This window comes from Amphiura filiformis, chromosome 18 (genome assembly GCF_039555335.1).
Source record: "Amphiura filiformis chromosome 18, Afil_fr2py, whole genome shotgun sequence".
NCBI lineage: Eukaryota > Metazoa > Echinodermata > Ophiuroidea > Amphilepidida > Amphiuridae > Amphiura > Amphiura filiformis.
In genome coordinates this window covers 35,641,745-35,653,115 of record NC_092645.1, presented here as the reverse complement: position 1 = coordinate 35,653,115, position 11,371 = coordinate 35,641,745, and the positions used below count along the sequence as shown (strand labels likewise).

At 37.2% G+C, this 11,371-nt stretch overlaps 1 long non-coding RNA gene across 1 annotated transcript; it reads right to left on the bottom strand.

Moving 5' to 3' along the window:
- Positions 1-1,689: 1,689 nt before the first annotated feature.
- LOC140140161 (uncharacterized) lies at positions 1,690-10,674 on the bottom strand. The gene is made up of 4 exons (XR_011857222.1): positions 10,517-10,674; positions 6,550-6,642; positions 4,258-4,368; positions 1,690-1,953 (listed from the first exon to the last, which is right to left on the bottom strand). It is a non-coding gene; the product is annotated as an uncharacterized lncRNA (long non-coding RNA).
- Positions 10,675-11,371: the final 697 nt, after the last annotated feature.

The following is an 11,371-nucleotide window of genomic DNA, read 5'->3' as shown; positions in this document are numbered from 1 at the left end:
TTGGTCAAAAATGTGGTTTTGGTCAAAAATGCGTGATTTGTGATTTTTGGTCAAAATTTAATTTTCGCGATTACATTCTGTAACCGCCTAAAAGTGGGGTTGCTAAACGGTGTTACGATATCTATACGCTACATGTATGGTGATCGTGGATTGCAAGCGGATGCCTGTTCAGGTGAAATTGGTCGCCAATATCCAGAATTGGTTTTTAAAAATGTGTATAAAGTATAGGATGGAAGATTCTCAAAGCATAATAATGGACATTGGACAATGCGCGTAAATAGCTCACCCTTCTATGTTAAAATATTCAGTGTGAAAACAACTATTAGTTCTGAAGCTATAGGCTTATTTATAACAGCTGCGTTACTTTGTATGATATTATTAGCGTATTGCATTCCGTCGCAGTAGCAATGTTTTTTTAATCCATAGAAACGTGCGCCTCGCATTGAAAAAGATTTGTCCAAATATCAACGTAGCGCCCCCTATAAATCTGTGTTGGCATGTTGACCAATAACTGTGGCAAATCCCTCTACATGGATAGTCTTATAACTTTTGATAACGTTTGATAAAGTTTGTTCAAATATCAAGTTATGAGACTATCGAGGGATTGCCACAGTTTTGCCAACGTTATTCGTCAAATATACCAGAACACCGATTTCCCAAATGCGATTATAGGGGCGTTTTAGGATTTTATGCGTTGCGAGGAGGAGACCGAAGGGCCGGAGAGGTAGCCACAGGAATCGGAAAAGCGCCCTTTAATCGCACATGCCACTCGACAAACTCAAAAGCATCCAATTATATATTTATATTTCCGAAGACCGTTTTTATTAATTAAATCTTTTTTCATTATACACGACGTAAAGTTACAGTAAACACAAGTTTCCGAAATGTTTATAGCATGATGTAATTTTGAATCCAACTACTTTACCAACAATTTGTGGATGAAACGTCCGTTTCCCCAATATGTATACAGGGTGAATCACATTGACCACATGCAGTACCAGCCATTTTTAGTATTTATTGAAAAGCCCGCTTCTTCCAAATGTAACATTTAAAATACTCTTGACGTGGCCTCTTGGAACTATACCAGAATAAATAGTCTACCTTTTGCATGATAAATCTACACAGGATCTTGCGCTTCATTTTGTCCCCGGGAATTGTCGGGTACAATTTACACCCTGTATAACCAAGCCATTTAATCGATTACGTGCCACTTAATTTACATTAGCAGACCGTTACGTTGGTGTTAAGTTTTGGAATAAAAAGCAATATGGAATTTCACTATGCTGCTTTTGTATACAAAATGTTGGTCTCAATATTTAGTGATCCTGTAGGATTCTATGAAGTGGTAATACTTTTATAATCATAAATCAACATTTCAGATTAATAATTTAATATAAACAAGAGTAAATAAACTTAAACCCGTATCAAATTAAATGACAGCGATTTGTACACTGCAAAACCCGAGATGAAAAATCATCTCGGGCAAATAGATTGAACATTTTTTTGTCCTCGATTTGTAAACGCGTGTAAAATATAAACATCAATGTCAAACCGTTTTATTTCTAAACACAAGGCGTCAAACTAAGGCATCACTAAACGCGTTTGCAAATCGAGGACAAGGTGGCGTCTAGAAGCGTTTCATCTCGGTGGGCGTTTGCACTTCTTTTTGTCCCATTGTTTCCCAGAGAATCTGGGATTCTTTCCATTTAAACTGCATTTGGTCTTTTTTAAAACAAATTTACATGTATCTGTGGTTAGTTTTTTTTTTAGTATTTGTCTTGCTGTAAACAATGTTTATCAGCTCAGTGTTCCGAACTTCCGACAGGATTTGATGACCCATGTTTCCGCCGACATATTCTGCTTGCCAATCATTCTAACATACAGTTTTATATTTTTAGGTTTTAAATAGTTATTTCTTTAGTTGAACTTGCAGCATTATATTCGATATCAGACCTGAAAAGAGAAAAGATATGTTTGTTAATTCAGAATAGGGTCGGAATTGTTTTTTTAAATTATTTAAAGGTCATATAGCCAAAAAATTGACTATGGATTTTGTTTTTCTTGTAATATTTTTTAAAAGGTCATAAAAACAGAATGTGAAAAAACAACTTTCTGGAATTTCCAAAATTAGGGTCGATATTCATTTGTACAGTAAAACGAAAAAACTTTTGATTAGGGTCGGTCGGAAGAGTACAAGCAAATATTTTTTGGCTTTATGTTTCTACATTTCAAGGGCATGGTCCAATTGTTTCATATTGTTTTCCAACATACATTGAGACCTCGTATTAAAACATAGTTCCAAATTTTGAGTTCTATTTCTCCTGTGGTTTCGATACAAGCAAATATGGTATAACAATGCCCTATAGGATACAATTCCTCGCGTGTTTGTTCACATCGTCTAAACAAAACCCATCTCTGGCTTTAAGGTGGTACTACACCCCCTGATAAAAATAAAACGAATTTTGTATTTTTCTCAAAAAATAACAGACTGGCAATGTATATTATAGGGGCAACGAATCCAATTACTTCATTGAAATTTCAGCGATTTCTTAACATTATAATGAACCACTTGAGGTAGGCCCTACATTCTAGCGGTACCTCGTTTCTTATCATAAATATCCTACCGCTTGTCTTGAGTCCCTGAAATTCCAGTGTAGCAACTTGATTCCATGGCCCATAAATATACATAACTTTTGTTACCAGCGTGTTATTTTTTGAGAAAAATGCAAAAATAGTCAAAATTTATCAAGGTGTAGTACCACCTTAAATGAGAAAAATAGGACTATGAGCTTTCTTCTGGATGTCAAAATAGGGGATGAGTGTAAGAGGATATCGATCGGATAAAGTGAAGTCACTATGTGACGATATTTTGGTGAATAATGCTTCACAATTTTACTTTCACGAAACTGCACATTATATCAATTAATTGAGCGATCACCATTTATGCGGAGGGGCCAAGGATTTTCATATATTTTCTAAATTTTGTGTCCCCCTAATATGGAAGGAAAAATTTCACGTCCCCTTTGAATCCTCCATTCCTTGTATAATATCATGCCCCTATATTGAGGTCAAATTCATGCCCCCCTCGAGTCGTCATAAAATTTTGCGTCCCCCCTACACTGCAAAAAGCGTGTTTTCTTGCACCACATTCTAAACATGCTTGATTCCTAAACCATATAGTGGCAGCCAGCCCTGATATACGGAGGGGTATCAAAAAGTTTTAGAAATCGCCCAGAAGTGAAAGAGCTATATCAATGAAATTTTGTCAGTGCAATTACTGGTCCTTATGTACACTATGATGCAAAATGGTCTCATAAGAATGTTTACTTTTTTTACAGGCGCTAGATGTCAGTACCTGCCTATGTAACCGCATAACCAGCAAAATGGAGAAAATTGAAGCATGTAGCATGATTAAGTTTCATTTTAAGGGTTACAGTGCCCATAAAATATGTGATGAAATAAAAATTCATTTTCCAAAAAGCAAGAGTGACAATATCACAATCACCACCGAAGATAACTTTCATTTCATCATCGATTTTCTAGGCACTGCAACCCTTCAAATGCAGGATCTTAATATTAACGCTGCTTGCCTCAATTTTCTCAATCTTGCAGTTTATGCGCAGTAACTGGGGCAGCAGGTTATTAGCATCATGCGTCGCCTGTAAAGCATACTTATGAGACCATTTTTGCACCATAGTGTACATAAGGACCAGTGATTGCACTGACAAAATCTCATTGATATAGCTCGGTCACTTCTGGACGATTTCTAAAACTTTTTGATACCCCCTCGTATAGCTACTAACCGCTCCATCTCGGGGGCACTTGACGTGATGGGGGTGTGCAGACAGCGCACTGCAAAAAGTGTGTTTAGGAATTAAACACTTTTCTAAACACTATCTTGCACCATGTTTTTAAACATGTTTAAATGCTACACATGTTTAGGAATTTGATGGGTATGTGTTTAGGAATTTTAACACATGATGTTTTGGAATTTGACATTGGTTTTTAAGGAATAAAACACTTTTCTTGCACCACGTTTCTAAACATGTTCGATTCCTAAACACCAATGTCAAATTTCCTAAACACAGCCCATCAAATTCCTAAACATGTGTAGCATTTAAACATGATTAAAAACATGGTGCAAGATAGTGTTTAGAAAAGTGTTTAATTCCTAAACACACTTTTTGCAGTGTAAAAGCCTCCGTTCCCCCTGGCGTAAATAGTGATCGCTCCCTTAATAGAACTGGTGTTACTTACCAAACTGATGCGGTTTATACAACGGAGGACAGAGGGAGGTAGTTTAACAAGAGCATGTGCCAGCTTCACACTTGCAGTCGGCCCCACACGCGCAGTTTGGACATGCAGAGTCTGAAAATAGTAAATTAATGATAAATAATACAAAGTTTCAAAAAATATTAATTTTACCTCAAATGACCCAGTTAGTTCCGGAGTAAATCACAATTATGAAATGTGAAAAACTTTTGGCTTTAGAGCAAAAAGAAACTTCACATCAAAAATAATCATGAAACAAATTTCAACATGCATAAAGCTAATACCCAGGGTACCATATTCGTCCCAAGTTTTGTCCCACGTTCCTAGTATAATAGCCCCGCCCCTATTTTTCGAATTCTTCCAGAAATTTGAAACGGTATTTTTGGGGACCTGAGAGCACATGCAGATATATCGAATTGCATTCCGAATACGAAAAGTGTCCTTCCGATATCAAATTTTTATTTTGAAATTCTCTAATTTTATGGCAAATGATTAAAATTTGATGTCCTACATGTACGTGCTCTCATGTCCCACAAACACGTGAAAACGTCGCTATCCGAGCCCTTAAGTGTGACATGAATCCCAAGTATTTATATAGCTCTAGGTATAAAACCTTTTTGGCATTCTAAGACAAAGCAGTGTCGACGTCGATACTGCTTTTGTTACTGTAATTTGTTATTCTTCCAAATTGCCCCCCACCCACCCAATCTGATCTAGGGGCGCACTGGTCATTTCTCGGGGAGAGGGGGGGGGGGTGTTTCGTGCATGACCATGAAAAATGCCCTAAACAAGAGTATTTGTGAGGTCTGAAAATGACAAGTGCGATTTCCTTCCAATTTTTGGTCACTCTTGATACCCCTGGTAATTTTGGGCCACTGGACCCATCTGGCCCTGTGGCAACAGTGGCGTAGCATGCATATTTTTGGGTTTTTTGGGGGGGCTTTGGGGAACCAGCCCCCGGGGTCAAAGTAGGGGCGGCAAAAACGAAGGGGCGGCGGAAGAAGAAGGGGCGGCAAAAACAGGGGCGGCAAAACGAATTGGCAAAGAAAAAAGGGCGCCAAAAATTGAAAAAGCAGAATTTTTTTGTTTTTTTGCTCTTCACTTTTTTAAACGACCGTGAAAAAAATTGGGTCAACCTTTTCGGGCTGTTAAGGAAGGGGCGGCAAAATTGTTTCTTCTTCAGCCCCCCGGGGTTGGGGCGGCCACGGTACGCCACTGCGTAGCGTGGGTCAAATGATGGGGGCACCGACCATGATGGGGAGAGGGGGTCACCAGCTCCGATTGGAGGATTGACCTCTACAGGGGTCAAATTTGAAAACTTGCTCCGATTGTTGTCAAATGGTCTCAAAATTCTTCCTCTCGGCATAATTCATAATAAGATGGGTTTCACATATTATAGGAAGTTTTGATTCCAAGGGTTACACCCAAATATTGGGTCAATGGGTCTGTAACGTTTGATATACGCTGGCGAAGTTACGTAATTAATCGGATTAACTACCATAGCAATAGGTACAAACAATTTTGAATATACCGCGCTGCACTACAAGCATGTTACACTCATCACCTGTCATCAATCATATAATAGATTGAATACAATACCGCTCTTTTCAAAGAGACTAATCTTACAGGTGCAAGTGATCTTTGACATCTATGGTTCAATGCAGAGGTACTGCATGAACGTAGTAGTGCAGCGCGATATAATCAAAAATTGTTTGTACCTATTGCTATGGTAGTTAATCAGATTATTACGTAACTTCGCCAGCGTATGTCAGAGCTTTATGGTCTTGACCTATTTACCTGTGCAACCTTGGGAAGCAAACTTCCTACATTATGCAAAACATATCCTACTATGGAATAGTATATGCCGAGAGGAACAAGTTGAGACCATTTTGATAACAATCCCGAGCAATTTTTCAAATTTGACCACTGTAGAGGTCAAACCTTGACCTTTGACCACACACAGATAGGCCAAACTATACTTTTTCTGAATCCTTGTGAATAGAGGAACACTTTGGCATGGTTTATAACTACGACCTCTACCCGCCATCTTGGAATGAACTTAATTTGGCCCTGGATCCAAATTGTTAAGCATATCAAGAGTTATACATCTGTGCCAATTTTGGGGCTTTTCACCAAAAATTAACAATATGTTTGCTATGATTCACCATTCTGCAGCACTTTTGCAATCGATTGGGGAGGGGGTACGTGAAGCTACACCACTGTGTGGTAAATCCAGCCCTGGACCAGGCCGTTTCAATACTATAAAATGGCACTTACTTGAACATGCCCCACATCCCTTGCAGTTCCCTTCTTTACAGCAGCTTCCATCTTCACAACATGCCTTCCCTGCACAGGCACATGGCTTGCCATCTGTGGTAAATAACATGAAATTACAATCGATTAAAATCCGTTGAGAAATGCAATAATTATGCGTACCCCCAGAGTGGCGAATTCTCAAAATGAGACTGCCAAAATTGCTTTCCCCTCGCTCCCCCCCCCCCTTGATGTACGAACAAATATGAGACTATAGATACCCAAGTTATTATGATCTCGGGTACTACTACTGAAAGATTTGACAGGCCTTAAGGGACCGTTCAAACACTTGTAAGGGGGGGCCCGAAGCAAAAAAAAAATTATCGCGAAAATTTTTCGGGCCCCTTTTACAGACCTCGAAAATTTCGGGGCCCCTTCTTTTTGACATGAAAATTATGGGTCAACCCCATAGAAAAGCATATACTCAATTTTTCCAAGAAAATTTGTGGTCATTTTTTTTCAGCCCCTCCCCTTGGGAGGCTCAAAAAATTTCAGGGCCCCCTTTTTGCATCAGGCCCCCTTAGTGTTTGAACGGTCCCTAAGTTATTTTTTGATGTCAGCTTTTTAGCTTTTCAAAGTAATAATGAAAGGTTTTAATGTCAGTTCCTGAAGAACCGACACCTTCTAAGACAGGTTTGACGATCATATCATGTGATAAATCAAAACCGACGTCAATATTGATATCGATATCAATTGGGCTGTTCCAGTTAATTACATACCCATTGGCTGTTCCATTTAATTTACATACTCTTTGCATATTGTGAATTTAAATCTATCAAATTGCATAGCTTTACTTTATCCAGGCACTATGTTCCTATCTGAAAATAAATTGTTTTTTATTTGACCGAGAAAATGTAATTTTAAAACAAAAAAGGTGCATCTGATTTGTTGATTGATCCTATTGACGCCTATGCATAACTAAAAGAGGACGGTCAGTGGCGTTCCGAGTGTATACAAAGTTAAATTCAAAAATGTTGAAATGCGCACTCCACCCCTTAAAAGGGGTGGGGTATGAACGTTTGGACAGTATTTATTGTGGGACATCAGACATATCGAATTGCATTCTGAATACGAAGAACGTCATTCTGATCTCAAATAATTTTGATTTTTTGAAATTCGCAATTTAATACACATTTTATGGCAAATCATTAAAAATTGATATTTTTGATATTTAACAGTACTTTAAAGGGGGGTAACCCTATTGGTTTTGGATATGGATTGTCTTTAAAATTACATAATAATATCAAATATCGCCTCCTTTATGCTGCTTTGTGAAAAAACGAGAGCATTTTCAGCGTAAATGTGAATAAATAGCCAAATTTGCAATCCAATACCTTGGTATACGTGAATTGCATTCTGGGCAGGCAATGACGAATGCTGACATGCTGTACAATGCCCGGCCCGTATTGAACGGAAAATGGTTTTTTTCGTACCGTTTCAGAAAAAAAGGAAACAAAATATATTTCCCCTTTCAATATGTACATTTCAAATGAATATAAAAAAAGTTTGGTTAAAATGGAGAGGAAAAAAACCCTTCCGAGAACGGGTTTTGAACCGGGTACCTCTCGGGTAAAAAACAAACGCGCTAGTCAATTGAGCTATTTAGCACACCACGCTTACAGTTGCCGTTTTCATAACTATATATATACGGCGCACCGTCTTGCGGTGACTGATATTTCGTTCATAATTCTCTCCCAGAATTCCAAAGTATTTACCATTGTTTACAAACTGGTATACCTGTAAAAACCGCTGTGATTCATGATTTCTCCGGAAATACATCGACTTGGAGCGTCAAATTTCAGGATAGTAATGAGAAAAATAGTATCTATTATGTGATACCAAAACCTCATCAACAATGAAAAAGTCGGGGGATGATGCTGTCGATCGGGTTACGGACCTTTAAGTAAACTTTATAAATCTGATTTATACTTAAAGTGTATGTAGGCGGGATGAAAAGCCGACGATCAATTGACAATTTTGACCTTTCGTATTGAAGATATGGATTTTTTTTCCCAAAACACCAACAAAAAACCACTTTAAGAATATATCATTAAGATTTATATAATTTACTTTACTGTTATATATCGAAAATTTGAAAAATTGAAAGTGTATGTAGCTGGGAGGAAAAGCCGACGGTCAATTGAAAATTTTGACCTTCCATATTGAAGATATGGATTTTTTTCCCCAAAAGACCTAATTTTGTTTTGGTGTTTTGGAAAAAAATCCATATCTTCTATACGAAAGGTCAAAATTTTCAATTGATCGTCGGCTTTTCATCCCACCTACATACACTTTAAGTATAAATCATCAGATTTATAAAGTTTACTTCAAGTACTGTTAAATATCAAAAATATCAATTTTTAATGATTTGCCATAAAATGGGTATTAAATTGCGAATTTCAAAAATTATTTGATATCAGAATGACATTCTTCGTATTCAGAATGCAATTCGATATGTCTGATGTGCTCTAATGTCCCACAATAAATACTGTCCAAACGTTCATACCCCAGCCCTTAAGACGCCGGTTTCTAAAGACTACACATTTCAAAAAGTTAAAAAACTGCGCCACTGTTTGTTAAAAAACACGAGTAATATCCACGCTGAAAATCACTGGGTGGGTCCAAAATGTGAAAGGAAGGGCAATATACAGGGAGTCCGGGTGAATAAGTTTGGACATAAACATTGGCATCAACAAATTTAAAATGTGGGCGTAGCTCATTAATGTTGTGCATTATATACTCAATTTCAGTTAACTGGTTGCGACGAAATTAATGATTACATAATGCGGGCATCTATATGCAGTTCATTCCAAGTTGAATGATCAGTGCTTTTCACTGAAAAAGTTTTTGTCCGAGATTAATTCTGTAGGCCCATGTTGTGCAAATGTTTAACTTTGCAAATAACATTTGATCCAAGAATGATTACGTGTGATTTGATATTAACATGCATGTTGAAGTTTTAAAAGATAACTTTGCATTTAATACCATTTCTTGGAAGTACATGTTTTCCAAAAACACTCCGAGAAAACCTTTCAGGCAGCTCGAATTCTCAATTATACAACAATTCTTTGTGTAAATTATTCGGATATAAATTTTATAAGTACCGAACATCCGTCTTGCATGCAAGCTTTCATTTTTAATATCATGCATTTTTTGTCAAATTTGAATAAAACCTAATTAAATGTTTTGTAAGAAACGGATTGTTAACGAAAAGATCTTTCATTCAAACTTCGAATGAAGCGAATTGACGCATGCTTTATGTAATCGTTCATTTCTGCGCAATCAGTCAACAGATTCAAATAACATTAACGTATGAGCAGTTGTCATGGTTGTAGTAACTACAAATTTCGAACGTTTGAGGACTTGTTCTCAAGTTGTAGAAGGTGCCATAGGGTGGCTAGAGTGTTAATTATTTTCATTATAAATGTCGCAAAATATTAATATTGACAATTAATAACCTGTTTCACCTCCATATACATTGCTCACCTGTGTATTCATATCATATTTTGTAAAGAAAAATGATATGTAAATTTGCAATCATTTTTGGAGCAACGATTTCTTCGAACCGACGGCTAAGTGTGTATGTGAATGCACATTAAACACATACAAATACACCCCCAGCCCCTGGGCCCCCAGCACCTGTTGGAACTCCCGGTCAAATTTCAGGCATGAGAATGATCCATGAAAAAAACCTGAACAGTTTGAAAAAGCCTGAAAAAGCGCGTGAAATGAGGCCAAAAAGGCAAAAAAACGGGCCGAAACTAAAGCGCGGAAATTTGGACCTAAAAAAAAGCAGCAAATCCTGCAAAAGCAGGAAAATTCCCGGAAAAATTCTTATGCCCGATACAGAAATGCGAGAATGACGAATCATCATATAATATAAATGCAACATAATAATTATTATTCTACCAAGCTCAACAAAATTACTTACCAACACAGCATACGCACTTAGGCATGGTAAATAGTTCGTAACAAAGTAATTCGAGAAGAAGAAAACTAGCAAATCGCTTGCAGTGTATAATGACGAGCTGACGACGAGTAAGATCAGTAGTGTAAATGATGCAAACCGCGGATTTCCTTTATTTTATATACTAAATGTACACTGTGGTACCGTATGCAGTGATTTGTTGCACCGTGTGCAAACGTGTGCATCATCATTGTTATGTTAGAATCCATTATGTAAGAAGAATGGGGTTTAACTATTATGTAAGAATGGGGTTGATGAACTAAGACACGTTAGGCCGTATAAATAAAAAAATATGTTTAGCGTCCCCTCCCCGTTCTTTTTTTTTCTTTTCAAGATTCTTAAATTTCTTTTTATTTTCTTAAATTTCAGTTATAACTTTCTAATGAAGATTAGGCTTCTATAACCTTACAAATGTCGGAGAAGCACTTCAGAAACGTTTTGTGATCAGTAGAACAATTTTGTCCTCGAATTTGCATGAAAAAGGAGGGTAAATTAGATGAAAAATCATTGCAAAGAAGCTCAAAGAGGGCATTTGAAAGATTTGGTAACTCTCATGGTTATCAACTTTTGTATTGAGTTGGGGGCCGGAGTGAAACTTGGGAAGCTAACAAACAAAGGGGACTAGCCTACAACAAAATAAAAAGACCTCTTCCTTTTTTTCAGTATGATATTGTAGACCATGTTTATATAGTGAGCCAATAGCTGGATTGCCAGCCAATAGCTGGATTGCCACGCAGTCTATATATTTGTTTGTTTTACTTGCAAATCAGGACTACGCGGCAGTTTAGCTAAATAACAGAAAGATTGTCTCGCTATAAA